The following is a 21,448-nucleotide window of genomic DNA, read 5'->3' as shown; positions in this document are numbered from 1 at the left end:
AGTTTGATAATTGGTATTACTTTATTCTTTTCTTCCAAAGGACCTTTACTAGGAAATGTAACTTAAAGGTGATAACTTAAAAATCCCTAGTATATATTCTTGGTAAAACTTAAAATGATAAACAGTAATGATCAGGCACTTACCCTACATTCTTTCACAGCCTTGGTTGAAAATTTAGAAAGTTCCCTTTATTTCTTTAAACATGATTGGTGTAATTTGAAAAATCATAGACAGAACATTTATTATAATAGTGTTACAAAAATGGTACACTTTTAGTTTGTGTTTTAATCATGCTAAGGGGATTTTCCCATATGCCATATCAGGGGTAATGATTTAATTCTTGATAAATCTATATGTACAGAATAAAAATAATCTTATAATGCAATTTGGCTAAGCTACTTTAGCTAACTAGAAGGAAGTATGCTCACATGAACACTCTCGGAGAAGTGTCCTAGATGTAATTATGGAAAAGAGACTATATTAAATCTATGTTACCACTGTAAAATACTGTATAGTTTTCTATTTTTACTCTATACATTATTAAATATTATTCAGGGAACATTTTGCTACTATTACAAATGTTATATAACCAGTGAATGACAGAATCAAAATTTGAGACCTGACTATCCATGGAGCCTAAAACTATCACCTTTGTATATAAATGACCTGTGACTCACCTTTACTGTAATTGTATTTTAGAGATTTGTTCTTATTTCATTTTTATGAGTGCTTATCTATACGTGTTTATGAGTATTATGTCTGTGCAGGCCAGAGGAGGACAGAAAAGGCATAAGATACCCTGGAACGGGAATTAAAATTATTGTGAACTGCTACATGGGTTCTGGGAACTGAACTGAGGTCCTCTAAAATAATAGCAAGGGGTCTTAACCATTGAACATTTTTCCAACCCTGGCCTGCCTTAAAAATATCAACAAAATATCCCAGACAATTAGATGTTATAAAGGTATACTGACTCAATCATCATGTTTTTGAGTTTAATATGCCATTCCAGAAATTGCATGACACATTCCACATTGTGTGATAAAATTATTTTTGTGTTCTAGAATTGCCTAAATTTCCACTAAGATACATTTTATGAGCATGCATTTAAGTAGGTCAGGCTAAACTGTGTGATGTCTCTTAGGTTAGATATATTAAATGTATTTTTGGTTTAAGATATTTTATTCCAACTATGATATTTGGACTATAAGACTATTTTATGTCGACAATCATCTCTAGTATATGTACTGCTGTAGGTATAGGTTTAGAGTGCAATAACTGACCATTGATGTGGTTTCATCGAGGATCCATTAATATTGATGTAAAAGTAAATTATAGAAGAACTAACTAAAATTTTAGGACGTGTCTAATTTTTGTCTTACAGTTATGTGGTTGAACACAAAAAGAATGACTCTGTAATCACTATTTAAAATTTTAACATATATATTTATTTATCAATAAACCAACAACTAGAGTTTGGGAGTTAGGTCATGCAATTGTTTGACTCACTCTTTCCTCAGTCTTAGTTTTCTTATCAATAAATTAAGAAAGTTGGAATCAATGTGTTATGTGTATTTCTTCCTTTATGTACTAACCTTCCTTCTCTAAGTCTGAAGAAGTATGGAATTCTATTAATCCAGAAATTGCAATACTAACTGTAAAGTTGTTTTTACCTCTAGGTTTTGAGTGATGATGATCAAGACCACAACATTCTTCCTTTACATACTCAGTTTTAGGGTTCATCATAAGGAAGAATGCATTTTCAGGAGAATTTCACTCATGGTGTGTTGTAAGGATCTACTTGGCCTCCATCTTTTCTGTCTTTCAAGATAAGGATCTTAAACATTTTAACATTTATCAGTCATTATAGGTAACTTAAGTCTGTCTTGGTCCTTGATTAGGTGTAGTTGAATAGAAGACTTTAATAAATTGGAATGATGTGTTTGAAGCACCTATGCAGAGAGATGTCTGGGCATAGAAGGCATCAGGTTTATAGATTCTTTCGAACTAGATCCCTTAAACATTTTTCCATTCACAGACTGTTTTTCTCAAGAAATTTTTATGTGGTCTTTGGTAATTAGACAGCTAAAGTAGGTATACAAATAAATTACATACTGATAACAAATAACAAAATTATTTATTTTGAAGGCAATCATTTGGTAAATATATATATATATATCATACCATTCTATCATTTATTAAAGATATAAGCAAATTCACACACCAGTGAGACAGATGTATTTGTTTGTTTCCATAAAGAATTAAATCTTGGCTGAATATTTGAAACTGAAAGAATATGGAATATCTTGAGCATTTTTCAGAGTTGACCAGTATTTTAATTTTTATGCTTGTCAATGCTGAGAACACCGCTTCTCATAGTACATGTTAGAGATTATTGAAAAATTCTATCCCATTCCCAAGTAAAATCAATTTAAATTTTCATGAAGGTTTTCAGTATCTCAGCCCACATTTTGTGTGTATGGTGTACATGTGTTCATGCATGTACTTGTGTGAGGAGTACATATGAGCATGAGTAGACATTGAGGTTTCCTTGAATGTTTTTTGAGACAAGGTCTATTACTGAACCTGAATCTTAGCAGTTCTGCCAGACTTCCTGGCAGAAAATCCTAGCAATCCTCCTGTCTCCACATCCTCCATGCTAGGATTACAGGCACAAGTCATCATGTATGGCTTTCTAGATGGATCATTGGGAGTAAGCCCTTTACTGCCTGAAGGGTATCCTTAGCCCTCTAATAGTGATCTCAAAAATTAAGCATTCCAATGCGTATAACCTAAAGGTGTGCTGAGTTGATTCTTACACGGTGAGGAATAATTGTAGGAGAGTATCAAGTTTGCCATCTTGCCATTATGACATCACTTCTGTAAGAGCAAAAACACCTTTCAGTACCAGTAAGAACACTGCAAGTCCTAACACCACCGTTTCAGATCTGAACCAACCTGTCAGGAAGTGTTTGTGGTGAATCAGGCATGGTGGGACATGCAGAGCTAAGTGCATCTGTTATGTGTTTAGAAGCAAGGGCGTTGTGCAAAGCAGCACAAGTGAGGTCTGCTCTAAAACACTTCAGATTTATGATGCGTCTGACTTTGAAGTAACATTTGGTTACGGGCATTGAGAATCTTTTAGTTGGGAGCTGTGTGGCCTAATTTTGGATCAGCATTGAATTCTTGTCCAAGGGGTCTCTGTGAGGCAAAGCCCATGGACACAGTCTCTCATTTGGCAAGAACCAGTGGACCTCAGGATGGTGGAGAGTACTGCTGAGACCTGCACATTCTCTTCTCTGTCATAGTATTCATGATCCTCGTGGTGGTTTTTAGTTTCACTTTGTCACACATGGGAAAGATGTGATCATTCACGAAAACCTCATTTTTTTTTCCTCTAAAATTTGTTGGGAATTGATGCTTTTCAGTTTTCTTATGGAGAGGTTTAGGCATACAGGACCCTTTTGTAGGACTAGGGAACAGTTATAGAAATACAAGCTAACTGTGTCCTAACAATTTATGCCACATCACCCATATTTCTGTAAATATGTTTTGCTAAATTTTGAAGTTATTGTTCTTAAAAATGTGTGTGCCTATGTTTCTTACCTTTTAGCTTTGTAAGGACAGGGTGGCTTACACCTGTCCAAACTAACAAAATGCTGAGCATTGCTTTGGTTTAAAAGTTGTTGTGATGTTTAAGTTGGGAAAAAACATATTTATTTTTTCTCGAGATTAATGATGGAAGATGGGGAAAACATGCTTTTTATTAAATATGAATGAAGATGGATCAAACGCTTTGGGGCTGGCCACTTGTGTGGTCGGACAATTCTTCCAATGATGCCCCACCAGTACTGTAGCATCTTTTACTATTGCTATTTTGTTTTACAAACACCACATTCAGTTATACAACCCTACCACACATTATAACCACAGTGTAAAAAGCTGGGATTCATTAGCATTCTGCTATGGACAGGGTGGAGCTCACTAGGAACTCAGTAGCTGAGTTATTGGCTACTGATGGTTTCTGGTGGGTGGGAGGAGTCATTATTTTCCCATATGTACCACTGGTGATCCCAACCAAGCTCCGAAGGGCAGTTCTAAACTTATAGTTCCCCTGATATCACTGATGAAACTCAGTGGGTCACAACACACCACAAAACAAACAAAAAAAACCCCTTGAACATGAGAAAGAGACTGGTAGGGAGTGGGGGAGGTTGATGGATGGGACAGAGAAAAGATTGGGATATGAGACTAACCAGAAAACATTTTATATATGTAGGGAATTTCTAAATAACAAATTTAATAATAATAAATAATAATAATAACAACAATAACAATATAAAATCTGGGCTCGGGTGTGCAAGAATATTCAGGGGGATATTCAAAAGAGAGCACATAGCAAACGGACAAGGCCTTGGACAGTCAGGAAATTGGATGGATTCTCTATTCTAAATCTACAGGATTTCTGGCAACCTAAGGACTTAAGGGGATTTGTGAAAACATCTGGTGGTTTCAGAAAAATATTTTAGGTGATGAATTTATTCGGCAGTGAATGTATGTGTATCTTTTACTATGTACCAGACACTATCTTAGTTAAAAGAGATATAAAAACAACAAAACATGACAGGATATAGTCTTCAAAGGTTTATGTTTGCAAAGAGCTTATATTTGTGTAGCAATTTACAGAATTTGTATAAATATATAATGATAATCTCTATATATTATCATAATATATCCCAGCATCCACTAAATACAGAAGTGTTTTTTCTCCAGTTTAAATTTCAAGTTTTTTAAAAAATGTTTTTATTATATTTTAGATAATTTCAAAGCAGCAGACACATGTCAATTTGTCTTCATTTTACCCATTAGCCACTCTGCTTTCTTTTTTTCCTCCCTGATAGAGAGTCTCACTGTGTAGCTCTGAACATTCTAGAATTCACTATGTAGACTAGGCTGGCTTTGAACTCAGAGAAATCCACCAGCCTTTGCCTCCCAAGTGCTAGAATTAAAGGTGTATGCCATTATGCCTAGCTGTATACTTCCAAGATATGGCTTCCTGATTTCAATGAATGTGGGCACATAGAATAAGTTGTTCATAATAGTACAGTTGATTTTAGGTAAATTTAAAGACATAGCTACAGTACATTAAATTTAAAGGGGAGGAAACACTGCTACAGTCTATAACAGTAAAGAAACACGTTATAAATCAAAATAAACTTCAGTGGTCTAGACTTGTAGATAATATCTATATTAGTTACTTTTTTGTGGCTGTGACAAATACTATGACCAAAAGAAAGTTAAGAAAGGAAAAATGTATTTTAGTTTATGATTCCAGAAGGATAGGAGGCCATTATGGTGGGTGCCGGGGGCAACAAGCAGCCTATCCACATCTGCCTCACACAGGTGTCAGAGAGAAAGGGCATCGTCATCAGTCCTCAAATATTTCCTCCTGTGACATATTTCCTCCATCAAGGCTCCACCTCCAAAAGTTACATAAGTTCCTCAAACAGAGCCATTGTCTAAGGACAGAGTGCTCCACTGCATGAGCCTACGGGGGGCAGGGGGGGGCGGGCATGTGTTATTCAAACTAGCACAGCTTCAGAAAATCAGAGACTAGAAAATTTGAATTTCTGTAAATAATAACGTTTACTTCATCATGCTTTGAGTTGTAATTAACATTAGTGTGTCTGCTTCCTTACCTACTAGATTCACTTTGGAATATTCTATGAGTGAAATTTCACAAAAGAGCCTTACCAGAATGTAAGATAGAGTTAATGAAGTATTCATCAAAAGAGAGAGAGAAATGAAGTTGAGTTGTGCAGTGTGCCTGAGTCTGAGGTCCTAGAGTGGTACTTACAAGGTGTGTAGGAGCCATATACCTAAATGCTGCTATTTTATTCTCTCTGCAATGTGGAGGACTAGTTAACTTCAGCCACTCTTCATAATCAGAGAATGACATATACCAACAACTGTTTCCTAAGAACAATAATTTCTTCACGTGAAACGAGCTTATATAACATCTCCAAATATTGCTTAAATACAAGTCCTTTTAGAGATTATGTTTGATTTCCCTCTTTACTACACTCAGTGGAATTATTTGATAGTACACATTCACTGATAGGTTAGAGGAAATACTGTCCTTTAGAACCCCAAATAACGTAAGTAGAAATTATTATTAAATCCTTAACATTGCCCACATTGATGCCTTGAAAATCTATGAAACTGGTCCATTAATTATGAGTTAACCTTGACTTAGGGATCAGATTCTGTCCATCTGTTCTCATCAGTAAGAAAATCAGCCGTGTGCTGAACAAAATGTTTCTCCTTATAATCTCATAACCAGGGATTGCCAGGAGTTCGAGGCCAGCCTCAGACATACTGTAGTTTCTTGTCACAAGTAAACAAAGTCAGTTACTCTCAGTCTGAACAGGGGGTTGAGGTAGTATCAAGTACCCCAGCTTTTGACTTTTCCTTGGTGGTGCATGTATATGATATGTAATACAAGAATTGTGGGTACTTGGACTAGTCACCCTAAGGTTCTTAGAGATTTTGCTGTAATATGATCAAAAGATTTAGACTCTGGTAACCTATGGGAAGTCCAGGCACTTATTTACTATAGTTTTATAATCTCTCTGATTTTGCCATCCTTTAAAAACAAATTAAATGGGCAATCCTCTTTGTCTATAAACATCTGCATTTATTTTCCTATGTAAACACCACACTCATTTCTGAGGTATGACACATGAACTAGTTCTGCTTACTGTCACAGAGCTATCGTCTTTTAAACTTCAGGCACTGAAGATCAACAGATTCTATAGACCAAAATTTTTCATACCTCGGTAATTCTGTTCACTCCCTCCTCCCTTTACTTGGCAGCTTCGTATTTCTTACAAAGTGACTGTTAGCGAACATGTTGCTTAAAATGTGTGAGACTGTTTTTGTAAATTAATTTGCAAATCCAAGACAGTAATATTTGCCTCGCCACAATAGTTACATCTGAGTAACAAAAAGATATGTTTAAAAGTTTTTTTAAGTAGAGAATTAGTCATTTTATGAACAGCAACAACAAAAAATAGCCACTAATTGTAGCAAAGTCTGTAGGAGTGTCAATAGCATTTGGGATTATTATTTTTAATTCACTTGAGGCTGTTAGTGTCCCTGAAAGACTTGTAAGGTAAGAAGTAATGTGTGTGTAGATATATATCAGTGGTGTATCTTGTTTCTTTAGTTTTTAGTGAGCTGATATTAAATTCACTAAAATTTGTAAAATATGATAATGTTTGGCTTGATTGAAGATTTGCCAGAGAGAACATTTCTATTTCCAAAAACTAAATTAGAAGGTGTTTCTCATTTGACAAAATGGTGATTTGTTCATTGAATAAATGTTAATGGGATTTTTCTAAAGCTTTCAATTTTATCTTAAATTCTCATGTTTGCCAAGCTTTGAAGGCCAGGAATGCAATGGAAATATCCTTGCTTCATCTCTGACCTCCTCAACCTCATTGAGGTTCTCTTGCGCTGTTGCACCAACATCCTTGTTTTTTAGGTCTATGGAGCTCCGTCCTGCTCTGCCCTGTACTGTCTGCTTTCTGCACTTTGTCTTCTCCCACTTCCTTGCCTTTTATGTCCAAAAAGGACTTGCGCAAGACTGACCATCCCATGAGATATAAAGCTAACTTAATACACTGTTAATTTCTTTCTTCATCTCTCAAGCAAAGTTGGTGCGGTGACAAACAAAACTTCTGAAAGTTAGAATGGCTCTGAGAAGACTACTCATAGTTTTACAGAGTGCCAATCAAACAAAATATCTCAGACAAGTACCTAAGCTTATTCAGGAATCAGAGTCTAAGATAGTGTGTTTGTGTTTATGTGTTACTGAAGATTAAATATGAGACCGCCCATGTGGTAGACCACTGAGCATATTTGTGGCCTAGAATGCATTATGGAGAGAAGTTATCTCCATAGTTTTCATGTGTAAACTAAAACATGCTAAGCAGCATCACCATCATCATTACTAGTAAGTAGCATTTATTTAACTTTGAGATAGGAAATCTGGGCTGGCCCTGAACTCACAGAGACCTGCCTTCCTTTGCCTCTTTAGCACTGGAATAAAAGGCACAGGCCACCATCTCTGGCTTTGATACACATTGCTGTAGATGATAAGATAGTAAAGTATTGTGCTTATTTCTAAGACAGGGATGATTTTCTGTATGTGATGTATAAGTTAGAATAAAACAGAATGGGAGTCCCGTTGGAGTCAGGGCCTTAGTTTTTGGTGCACAAATCAGTTTTTCAATAAAGACTTTAGGCGTGAGCAGTAGCACCAGTCACCCCAGGGAGGCAGACAAGAGTCTGAATATCTAAAATGCGCATGGCCTCAGATTGCCACACTTATTCTACTTTGACAAGTATAGTTCTGAGAGAATAGTGATAAACTATTAGGGCTGGATAAGAAACTGCAGTAAACAGTTCCAGGTCCCCTGCTGAGAACAGGCAAGCCTATCACCCTTGAGACAGAGCCATCATTCCAAGCATTTTAGCGACAGACACAAGATTAGAACTTACCTTTTCTAAGTCCTACATTCTTCTTCTTTTTCACTATAATCTTTCAGCTACCTTTATTTTATGACTCACGGTGGCAAGGCACCTATGCAATCATTCTTATAAAACCCAGTGTCATGTGCTGTGGTGTGAGGAGACACATCAATATCAGTTTTGCATAGTCAGTGTCTGGTCCTTATGAATAAGATTTTATCATATATAAGCAGTATTAAAGAGGAAAGCATAGGCATAGATAGGGACAATTGTTGCCTATCCTTTTGTAAAGTGCTCAAAGCCCTTTCCTTCCAGCTTCAGAACCCATTGTGCCTGTTAAGTTGGAGCCTCCTCCTGCCATCCCCAGTGTCCTATGGACCACCTTCAGATGGGGTAGTTTGCTGCATTGCCTCTGCCTCCTTCCGTTTTCGGCTTTTGAACCTGTGTATGACTCAGCTTCCTCAAACACAAAATGGAGCTAATATTAGTACCTACCTCGAAGATGTGTTATGAGAAATGCATAAGCTAACAGCTCCATCCATGATGATGTCAGGCACTTAGCAAATGCTAAAACACCGCCTCTACCTTTCTTGCACCTCAGTAGTCTGGCACTGCTGCTATCCCCAATAAGATGGAATCTAAGAAGCTAAAATCCAAAGAACTGGTGCTATACAAAAGGGAGAATTTTTATATTAAAAAGATAGAGATTAGAGATGTTTGCATCTCCTAAAGTTAGAAATATAATTGGTATTGTAAATGAATTCTCTTGCAGAGTTTGTGGGATTTCGGTGAGGAATGGATGGAGCAAGGCTTCTCGTTTTCTTCTGCCTCTCTGAAGTATACAGAAGCTTTCAGCCCTGGGCAACACAGCATTGGAATTTTAGTGTTGCTGGTCAGTCAGTTTCATACATACAATGATAACCTCTGTTAATACTTCAGGTTATTTTAAATGTATCTTTATCATTTTATTATTGGTAGTCTATTATTATTATTCTATTATTGTTGCTGTTGTTTTCAAGACGTGGTTTCTCCTTGTAGCCCTGGTTGTCCCAGAACTCACTTTGTAATCCAGGCTGACCTCAAACTCTCAAAGATCTACCTGCCTCTGTCTCCTGAGTGCTGAGATTAAGTGCATGTGCCATCACATTGGGCTTTTTATTCTTATTAATTTTTAGATAGTGCATAAAATAATGGCTTCATATACATTCATGCGCATATATCACTGTGTTTGGCTCATATTTTCTCCCCACCGCACCATGCTTTGTGACCCAAGAAATACTTTGGGCTCCTATTTAGGTGAAATAAATCATCAGTGACTATCTCAATTTAACGTGGAAAACAGAAAAAGAAACCATATGGAGTTAGAATTTACCCAATGAAGCAAGCCAGTGCAGCATTTTCCACAGAATTTGATTCTAACTGCCAAGTCTTAGTGACTGTGCGGCTTTGCTTGAGGTCCTTAAAAGGCTAGTTTCTTACAAACACAACAGCAACAACAACAACAAATTATTGCTGCTTTATCCAGTTTCTGCCACTCAAAAATATCGTCGGCTTTCTTAGCTCTTCCATCTAACATTTAAAGGCTCATGAAGGTATCGCATGCTTCATTCATTTGAAAATACCCAGCAGATCCTTTAGATTAGCTTCCTGTAAAAACATCAAGATGAGCTTATTATGACTTCCATAGAAAGGTAAATCAATTATTTGATAACTGATATACAGTCTAACATTCTGATTTTAATCCTCAGGGAAGAGTTAGAAATAACGTAAGAAAAATATGCATATTTAAATTGGCAGTTGACAATAAATGTGGGTGTTGCAGCTTGAGAAATGGGCTTCTGGAAAAAATAAAGCAAGGTAGATTGCTATGTGAGAATAATTATATCATGTAATTTGCATGCAAATACATTTAAACTAAAGAAATAATTCTGAATTATTCATAGCATAAGGTTGACTCTGTATTGCCATTATTCCCTACATAAAATATATGCTATAAATCATGCTTTTAATGCAGAAGAGAATAGCTGGGGTGAAAATACATTTTTCTCCAGATGTACAAAATGCAATTGAATATTCCACGTTGAGAGAGGTAATTCTCAATTACAGCATATTGGAATTACCAGATAATCTATTATATGTAAGTAGTTTAAGCAAAATGTGCCTCTTTACAACAAATTAACTTTTTCAATGGTTGTGTTTCTAGCCTTCGTGTAAAGTAATAACTATTTATTTATAAACTATAAAATATATAGCATAGTTATGCCTACAGCACTCAGAAATCACCAGGCTATATATTCACTAAAGAGAGGTAATTACTTTCCAGATATCTTGCCTACAATCTTTTATTGACCCCATAATGCAATTGCTATGCTTAATAGATTGATGCAGCTGTTTGTGCAATTCTTCTCCTAATGTATGAATCTGCAGTGTAAATTCAGTGATAATTCAGACAGGCACCCTCGCTTTAAAGCCAAGCCAAAGAAGCCTGCCCCGCAGAGGGAAGTTTCAATCGCTAACCCCAAGAATGTGAAATAGGGCTGAGAAAAAAGTTGAACTGTTTCTGTGGCCATTTATGTGTGATTGTTATTGCCAAGTGATCTCCAGGAGAAGGCGTGAGTTTTTTTGAGGCGTGTCGCTAACATTTTATAAGTTCTGTAAGACGAGATATTTGTTGACTTTGCACTCACACCCCGAAGATGCTAGAGAATCCTCGTGTATCATTAGAGACAGGAAATTATGGGAAGAAAATGCGATGATAATGTAACAATCATGTCTCCTTCCACGAAGGCTGTGCTTTTAAATTTGTGTGCTCTGTATCATGTCACAGATTTCTCTTCTGCCAATACGTGTTTTATTTATTTATTTATTTATTTATTCTGAGAAGAGAAAAAGGCACTGGTATGAAATAAAAGTCTGCGTGTCAACTTCATTATAAGAACGAGAAACATTGGACAGAAAATTTATTATGTGGATTTCAATTAAACTATAGGCATTTGGTGAGGCCGATTATTTTCCATTCACACTACAAAGTTCAGATATATTAAAATAACAAGCATTTGAACATCAGTCTGGTGCATGTGTCTTCATATATAAGCATATACATGATTGTAACATTGTACATACTTTCTGAGCATTTCAGGACAAGAAACTGCTTAATATGTATTTTGGAGTAAATATCTGCATTCACTTTGCTATATTGATTTGAATCAAAATCAACTAATTTTCTTTAAAATTACTTTATTTTAAAATTACTTACTTTATTTATGTTTATAATTTTTCTATAGATGCAGAAGCTCTTCTGATAACAAAATACAGTATCCTGATATAGCCCACTTTAAATATAAATTACCACTAGAAAGTCTATAAATTACCATTAGAAAGCAACCTTTTCACTCTCTTCGTGTTTGGGGCAAAGAAAAGACAGGTGATTTAAGCAGCACCTAAAAGAAAAATATATTGATGCAATTATTATATCCAAAACTTTGGGGACACAACTGCTCTAAAATTAGAGTGTTACTCTGGTCTAGGAAGCACAAATCAGTGGTCTCTGCCTAGTATTAGCATCATATGGTGGCATCATTTTTTATTAACACAGTACAAGTATCCTGTACCGTGCTACCCCTCTCATTGCTTGAGGCTTTGGAATCAAAATGTCACAGCAAATTTTACTTTCACTAATAGATTGAAAATTGTACATTACATCAGTAAGAGTGAGTAGGAGCGTGGTATTATGCCAAGGTGGCAAAAGCGGGCACATACAACAACCCTGAAAATTACATCTTGGTTATTCTTCGTCTCCAAACAATAACAAGAGGATAAGAACTGCGGGTGTGTGTGTTTTATTGCCTTTTCGGAGTAAAGTTCACCTTTCTCCAACTTCTCCATATGCATTGTCAAAATATCACATTATACAGTTCACTGGAATTGCACTTATTGCTAAATACCCATTAGGCTCCCAAGAGATGCCGCGCATTAATTGTTTAGCGAGAGCACCCTTAGGCTATCACCAGGGAAGCACATTAAATGCATAAGACGAGATGTTGACGGAGATCCCGGTAGAACAAGATGCATCTACCAAACTCAAGACTTCTCCAGGAAGCATCCGATAAAGCAGTGTTAAGAATGTTGTTCATTTGGGGCCAGGTAGTTTTTCTTCTTTTTATTCCGAGGGTACAAGGATGCGTATTTTACAGGAGAAAGAAACAATGTTAGGAACCTCTTAGAAAAGGAGAGCTTGTGAACTGTGAACAGGGTTAGTAAATAAGGCTTGGTCCTGAGGACTCAAATATAGCTCTCACACAGAGAAAGGATCGCGGAAGTTAGAGATGAAGGAAATTAATAATAAAGTAAAAGGGTGAAGGAGACAAGCTTTTGAAGAATGTGACTTGTGAAAAGTCTTAGTCTAATGGCCAAAAGGGTTGATAGAAAAAAGTCAAGCCACGAAATGAGTGACAGTGGACTCTGGCAAAATATGTTTTCAGGTCTGTCTGCCACATGCGTTTGGAAACCTTTCCCTTTGTGAATATAGCACAGCTTTTTCTCACTCCTCTGTTCAGTTACAGTTGCTGCTGGAGCCATTGTGCAGCTATTGTGCAGTATCATGTTTGTTTATTTCACATCGTTGTGTTAGAACGTTTCTAAAAAGGAAATACCAGAAAGCAAACAAAATATGTGCTCAAATGACTTTTAAAAAAAATTTTTGTCTGCATTACTCCATAAATCCCACTAGAGGGGGCACTAGTAAAACAAGAAAGGAGATTTTCCAATTTGCATTCTTTAGGAGGTGAAAACACCTCCTAAAGATCAGGCCGAAATGGGACACCAGTGAAAGCAAAGACGAAGGGACTGTTAGATATTCAACATGCTTATATTGAGTTTAATTTACTTTGTTCCCTTAATGTGCCACAACTAAAGAGTCCCCAAAGCAAAATGTCTTGGTTAAATATAGACAGAATTTCACATTTCATGTGTCTTTGTGTTACGATGGGTTAAAGTCAAACTCAGAGAGACATCTTACTCGCCAGATTTTATTTTTAGTGAGTCCTGATTGTTTCGTAGGCGCATGCATGATGATCATTCTTACTGGTAAAACTGAATTTACCCCAATCTTTGCATTTAGTTTGTTGTTTCAATCACTGGAGGAAAGGGATAATAAAAAATATAGCATCCCATACTTAAAAGTTAACACTTCTTTGTGAAGCGCAAAAATTTGCCAAGCACTATAAACTTGGATGTAAGTATTGTTTTGATGCTGTATGTTATTGCTGTTACTTTCGTATTAAGTTGTTTTCATTAATGCAGCTTTCTGCAGGCAGAGAGAGAGAGAGAGAGAGAGAGAGAGAGAGAGAGAGAGAGAGAAGGAGTGCGCGCTGGTGCCTATCAATGCAGCATGACAGAGGTACCACCTGGCGTGAGGGTGTGACATCCCGAGAATTAAGGGCATGTGCCAACGGGAGCCTTGACGCAGCTGCTAGGAGCACCACGCAGTTGCTTCCTAATTTATAACACTGATGGCAAGTATAATTGTCAAAACTTGTAAAATGCCACATTGCATCAGATTAAATAAAACCACCTGTCCTAAATCCTCACCATAATGATTGGCAGAAGGTGTACTCAATAAGTGTTAGCAAAATGTTTTTTTTAAAAAAAATAATTCTCATCCACTGGAACTGCTCCCTCTAGCACCAACTATATGCTCCGTGGGATTTTGTGCCATCTGACAGCTTTTCCGTAGAACACTGGTTGTTTCGTATGTGAAGATTCTTTTTTGCCTCAACCCTCAGAAATGTTACGTTTTTGTATTTCTTTGGTTTTGTGCCAGTAGATTGTCATTTTTTTTTACATTTGTGTGTGTGTGTGTGTGTTAAAATAAGGTCAGATATGTGCTTTAGAAAATTAAAGTTTCATTTCCCTGACTACTTAATTTCTTTTGTCCCTCGAAAACTGCTCTGAGGAAAATAACCATCGCAGGCTGCTTACCAGAATCATCGGCACAAAAATTCCAGAATATGTTCCTAGGAATTACTTAGCACAGATGCCTCAACTAAGCAGAACCCAGGGCTTAGAAGAGTTAAGGGGTTGTCCAGAACCATCGCCTGTGCAGGGACCGAGGGGCTGTCCAGAGTCACAGCCTGGAGAGGTATTTGAGCCATCACAGGAAACCCATTTCACAGTCCTCCTCTACTCCAGATCTTTAAAAACTTAAATTGCAAAGTAATCATTTTCTTTTTCAATTTTAAAATGAGAACAAAATAGTCTTTTGCGAGAAGAAAGATAGGAGGTGGAACATGCCTCAGACATAGCCAGCACTGGCACGGCACTTTACAGTTTATAAACTCCATCTCCATTAAGTTTGATGATAATGCAGCTTCGGTGCATTGCTCAACTTTAATATTCCCTCACACTGTAAGAATGTTTCTCCTTACACTTTATTTTTTTTCTAACAACTTTGTTCAATCTACTTTCTTAGTTCCTGTTCAGAGATGGGCTAGTGCCCTCCATATAAGCCAGTAAGCCAATATGGATTCACCACAGCTGTTTGCAAAACATCTTTGAGAGTACCTTGCTCAGTGGCATTGAATTACAGTCTCTTCTCCCCCCTCCATTTTGCTGTTTTGTGACCTCAGGTTTGTAATGGACAAGAAGAGTTGTGATGGCATTTGGAGCCTGGGGCAGTGTCACCAACATGCAGGGATCTCATGACACCACTATCTCTTTGATCCGAAAGGAACTAGGCAAAGAGGAGGGGTGAGCACGTCACTTTGATCTCTAATTCCCCCGTGGTCAGCCACTTTTCTCCATCTCTATTTCAGAAGCCACCTACTGACTCTCTTGGGATGAGTTTGGGGGAACTAAAAATTCTGTCCCATAAGAACCAGGATAGTGTCGTCGTCTATAACCTTATTTTTATAGGTTCTTGGTAATTAAAATTGACAAGTTCAGGGTCACTCACTCTCTTATCTGTTTATCAAAAAACCCACAATATGTAAAAATATGATTCCATTTCAAAGATTGTACAACTGCTTAGTAGGAGATGTGGAAGCAATATTTAACTTTCTTTTGTCAAAGTCCACTGCTTTATCTTTACCATGAAACTTTGCAGAAAATATTGATGATGTTTTTGTCAATATCCAACCAATGATTCACTTCTAATTGTTTTAATTGATCATTTTCCAAAATTATACCAAAAGTATGCTTTTGAGCAATTCCTTAGTGAAATTTCCAATTGATAGTAACAAAACACACTGAACAGAATCCTGTTCATTGTCATAGTGAGGTTGTGTGTGATTTGCTTAGGAATAATGGAAATGTTTTCATGTCATAAATTCTTCACACGGGCTTGGGGATGTGGCTCAATCCTTAGAGTGCTTGCTTACCATGTGCAAAGTCCTGGGTTCAATCAGCAGCACACACAGCATGCAATGGTGTGTGCCCATAATCCCACATGGTACTAAGGCTCGTTATTTAAAAATATTATGGGTTCAGTGTTTTAGGCTTAATAAAGATCGCTTATCAACCAAAGATAGCAACCAGCACAGGGTACATGTCAAAGTACATGTCCTTTTCAACTATTCCTCAATTTCTTTCGGCTGAGCATTTTTTATCATTTCACAGTTCCTTAACGGACTTCAGAGTAGGGGGACAGGGAGAAACCCAAATGCTACAGGATAGATTTGGAGGTATTTGACTATGCGATAAAGAGATTGGGACTCATTGTCACCGGAATCTGAGTAATGGGCTGAAAGAGTGCATTCTGATGGGGAAAAGAAGTAAGAGGTTGACAGTAATAACCCAAGACAGTTAGAATATTGCATTGAGGCCAGCCAGGGGACATCGTGAAATCAGAAGGCACCAGCGATTGATGGAAATATGTGTGTTAAAGGGGATCAGGAAGTCAGGGGAATAGAAGTGGAGCTCAGAGATTAAGACAAAACAAACCCTGGCCTTCATGTACTTTTTAATTTACGGTGTAACTTTAGCACATATGATATGTAAAAATTACTGCGAACCCATGGTTCCACCGTGTCTCCTTAACACAGAGAAGCTGGCAGTTTCGCGCAAAAGTGACTTTGCTGCAAAGTGAAACATCCGAAAAGTAGATGATGCTCCAATGCCGCAAGCAGAATCCGCTGTCTGTTTGCACCTTTGCCTCAGCCAGAGTCTCTTTCTGTCCCCTGGCTGTTCTGTTTTTCAGGGAACACCATCGTGATTAAAGAGCAGAAATGCGGCAGTGGGGATAGGGATCAGTTTCCACCCGCACAATTGTCAACAGGTACGAGCGCAGCATCTGCAAGGGGAGAGCTGACAGGCTAGGAGCCAGCTGTGGCTCACACTTGAAAATAATAGTAATATCCACTTAGGGGTATGGAATTATTTATCGCGGCTGGTGGAAGTTTTGCCAAAGGCAAAAAAAAAAAAAAAAAAAAGGAAACATCCGATGAATAACGTCCTCAGTTCACAGCCCATAACACCCATGCACCGCGAGAGCCGATTAACTCAGTGAACAAGAATAAACAGTACTCCCGTTGTTATAATGATTACTTTGCTTTTTAAAACACTGACACGTATAAGGATCAGAAAAATCGCAGCAGTCGGTAGGGTTTGAATGAGTAAATTTTTGCAAGAGAACTCCGTGCAAAAGAGTGTGTCCTAAGAGTCTTCCTTTCTTCCTCACTTCCCCACTTCCTTCCTTGTTTGCCTCTTCTGTTAGGTTCTTCCTCCACTCGTTATGTTGAGGCTGATGGCAAGGTGGAAAATGATAGGCCAGAGACCTACTGAAGATGCTCTAAGAAAGCTCACAAACGAACAAATGAGCATCCTGTTGACCATTGAGAGGCCCGCATCTGTCTACCCCCGACTGTGCACTAGGTATGGGCTTCTGCCCTAACCTGCCTATTCATTCATCCTCTGCACAGGACAAGAGAAAAGTAGCCCAGCCTGTGAGGCAAACCATGAATCCTTTTAAAACCTGTGCGAAGAGTCTGCCTCCTGGCTCCGGATTCTCAAACTGGTTTCAAGAATCTCACTGAATTCTCCTCTACCCCTGTGGATTTAATATTGTTAATGTTCTGGGTATTTGACCTGATTCAAATTGTGTGGTTTTCTTTTTGATTATTTACTCCAGGACCCACTGCATTTCTTGTATCTGGTAACCATTTTAATTCTATTTTTTTTTTACTCATTTCTGAGTTTTTCCTGGGTTTCAAAAATCACTAATTTCGTGAGAGTTCTCTGATCTTAATTTTGATTCTGAAAAGTTAGGATTAAAGTGTTAGAGACTTTAGTGCCAGGATGCATTTAGTTGTGTTCTCTTTGTTTTTTTCTCCTTTCCTTTATTTCTTTATTGTATCTTTCTTCCTATATTTCCTTCTCTTTCCTTATTTTATTTTCTTTTATTAGTTTTTTCTTATACGTTTACTAAAATGTCCCATATTCAGTGTTTGGGACCTCCCAAATGTTTAAAACATATACAGTATTAAGAATGGAGATTTAAAATTCACTAGTAAAATTCCCAGTTTGCCAGAAGTAGAGGTCCATGCAGAATGGTCAGCACTGGAGAGGTGAATGAATGTGGGTGGACCCGAAATCAGGCTCAGCCTGGACTACTTCAAACCCACTCTCAAAAAAAAAAAAAAAAAAAAATTCCGTTTTCTGTGTTTTCCCAAAACTGTATAAATGTATATCTTCTAAAATTTAAAAATAATCTAAAATTTGAGACTTGATAGTTGGGAAATCCTAGATTTAAAATAGAAAATTGGAGGCCTTTGAGATGGTTTTGTGAATAAAGAAATCCGCTGGATATGAGTCCATTCTGCAGGACTCCACGGTGGAAGTGGCTTCCCCAAGTTTCACTCTTACCCCTACACATGCACTCAGCCTATCCATTCACACCCGTAGCTGCACATAAATAAAATAAATGCAAAGGAATTTTTTAAATTAATAAAAACTTGCTATCTTATAAAACAATCCTCGGGGTGAAATCAAATGAATGAATAACAATGGTATTTTAAAAGTACTATTTCATATATATTTTTGGGATCTTTGGTCTGCATTTTATCGTGTTGGAAAACTCTTAACTTGTAAGAATTTATACCTTATAGCTAGAATTCCAGTATAATTTGATGAGATATACAAAGTATGAATCAAGAATGTAATATTCAATTAAAAACAGGACAAATTACCACATATTGAATTCTAAAAATAGTATTTGCAAGAAATAACCCTAAAAAAAGTAGTGAGAGATTACAAAAAAAATGCATATAACTTTTAATGCTAAGTCTTAAAGTCCAGAAACTTCTGGGAGCCCTCAGGGTTATAAAATATATTTGGCATCAATAATTGAGCTTTGGTGGCAGGTGGTTTAATTTATCCCTTCTGTAAATATTCACATAATTTCCTCTTGAAGTATGAACAAGTTCCATGATGACCCAACCTCAGGCCACAGAGAGTGTTCTATAGCACAATGTACATTATACTTGAAACTTTCCAATTATGAAACATAAAAATCCATCTTTTCCCAAGTTTGAGATAAAGGACTGTTTGGTTATATTTCCTAAAGTGGATTATTGCTCTCAGCTTGAACCTAAACAGGAAAAAGAATACATTCATAAAATGAAATTATGAATTTTCTCACTAAGAAAAAAAATTATAAAAGCTTATTTTCAGGCTGGCAAGATTGTTCATTGGTTAGAGCACTTACCAGACAGCTTTGAAGACCTGAGCTCAGTTTCCCAGAACCAACATAGGGCCCAGTATAGTGCCACACTACAGGTTGTCCTTTGATCATTAAATGCACACTGTCATGCACTCTCCAACTGTGGTTTGATAAAACTGTTCTTGTGAAGATTTCTTACACAGGTCTACTCACTCCAGATAGGGATTCCATGTTACATCAAAGTACAGATACTGCTACAGTCCAACTTGATGAACCAATGACTTTTGTTAGGGTTACTTACAGGTAGGAGTGTGGGTTTCTTACATGAGAAGAAATGACGCAAAGACAGCTACATCACCAAAGCTCACCTCAGCATGGGTAGCAGCTCACAAAATCTGGAAAAACTTTAACACAAAACACAGCCTACAGGCAGCTCAACTGGTTGAAGAGTGTCCTTCCAAAGATAGCCTAGCTGGTTTCTGCTTCTCCCAGCAAGCAGCTGGTCTCGTCTGTCTCATTTGCAGTTGGCTTTCTTTGGTCTGAAGGGAAGGAGACTCTCTGCTTCTATTACTTACTCTGGCAGCAAGGTGCTTGTTCAGTTTCAGGGACTTCCTGAAGCTGTTTTGAGTTGTTTCTAGTATAAAGAATTTCCTTGCAGGATAAAATGTTTCATTCTTGGAGGAAATTGTTACATAACATCAATATACACTGGACATATACATATTATATTATCATCTAAACACAAGTCCTGCATCCTAGGTTCTTCAGAGAATACTTTCTGCTTCATAGAAAAGTGGGACGGGGAGGGGGGAGGGAAAGAAAAGTTGTAAGAACTAGAGGATCAGCAATTCTGCTGTGAGAGTGTCTCTTCTAGAAATGAATGTATAAGCAAGACCTGAATTGAATGTAACACTAAGATAGGTATAGGAAAATTCATGAAGTCCCATTCCTAGATAAAGAACTACAGGAAACTATTGACTCCTGAGAGAAGGAGAATTAATTTCTAATGGTGAAGAGCCTCCTCATTGGCTATGTAATAAAAAGTGGTCAGTGCAAACAGCAAAACTGGGCTCAGTATGTTGTATTTATATATTTGGGCATCTCTCTTTACACGGAAAAATAATAATCAAAGAAAAAGGGACCCATAGTATGAGAGGGAGTGAGAAAATATGGGCGAGGTTGGAGGGAGTGAAAAGAAAGCAATAGGGATGCATTTATATTTTAATTTTAAAATATAAAAATATTAAAGAAAACAATGAATTATTTTCCTGACACAGACTGAGTAAAACTATCTCAAAGTGATCGTGTAGTATGATATGTAGTAAGTATTGTTCTAACTGAGTAAAAGATATATGCCTCTGTTCACATCTTAGTGACTCAACTTTAATTTAAAGAAAACTGGGAGGTTTTGATGCCTGGTTTACTGGGAAACTTTCCTTACATATCTGTTTGGTTTTGTCCTCAGCTAATGACTGCTATTGAAGCCATTTCCTTTTGTATTTAAAGAGTTTCTGCTAAGCATGCCTTTAGAAACTCCCTGGAAGGGGAAGGCTGCTCTGATCATCCTGGCTTATTTCTTCAGCCAGTGGCTAAAGCTATACGAACCTTCACAGTATAAATCAAGGGTCTTTTCATAAGATTCAGTGATGTAAATCTTTGACGGCTGCTCATCAGGGCAAGCCAGGGGAGTTTGATCTCTGTGTTCTCTGCCGAGGTTAATACTCCTCTACAGATGCATATCAATACTCAATCTATACCTCACTTCATGGAACTGAAGACTCCCAGGGAATAAGAGTTCTCACGACCCTCAAAACCATTGTACTCGACTTTTGGGCACACTGCGTAAAACACACAGTTACATTACACATGTCATTTCATGTGGGAACACAACTTTTAAAAGTAACATTTTTTTTTTCCTTTTAAAAGCATACTGTTGCTCTTCATTAAAGATGTATACAGTCCGTTCAGGAATCTGTCTTACATATTTCAAAATATTATTGAATTAATATTCATCAATGATTTTAAATACTGTGAATACTTTGAAAACTCTCCCAGCAAATATTAGCAAGGATATTTACTCTGCCCAAAGATTAGCATGGAAAGTGAGAGTATGTGAATCACATAGTAATGACATAAGTATATATATTGGTAAATATATCAAGTATATAAATGTAAGCATAATTGTATATAATTATATATAGTTATGTATACATTTGCACTGTATATTTACATATTTATATATTCATGATATTTTAAAAT

At 37.0% G+C, this 21,448-nt stretch overlaps 1 pseudogene; it reads left to right on the top strand.

Annotated features, from left to right (window-relative positions):
• Nucleotides 1-16,546: 16,546 nt before the first annotated feature.
• LOC126489675 (40S ribosomal protein S16-like) overlaps nt 16,547-21,448 on the top strand; it is a 49,159-nt pseudogene continuing 44,257 nt past the window's right edge.

The sequence above is a fragment of the Alexandromys fortis genome, unplaced genomic scaffold (genome assembly GCF_014885135.2).
Source record: "Alexandromys fortis isolate MF-2015 unplaced genomic scaffold, M_Fortis_MF-2015_v1.1 scaffold_207, whole genome shotgun sequence".
NCBI classification, from domain to species: domain Eukaryota; kingdom Metazoa; phylum Chordata; class Mammalia; order Rodentia; family Cricetidae; genus Alexandromys; species Alexandromys fortis.
This window is presented reverse-complemented; position numbering and strand designations above follow the sequence as displayed.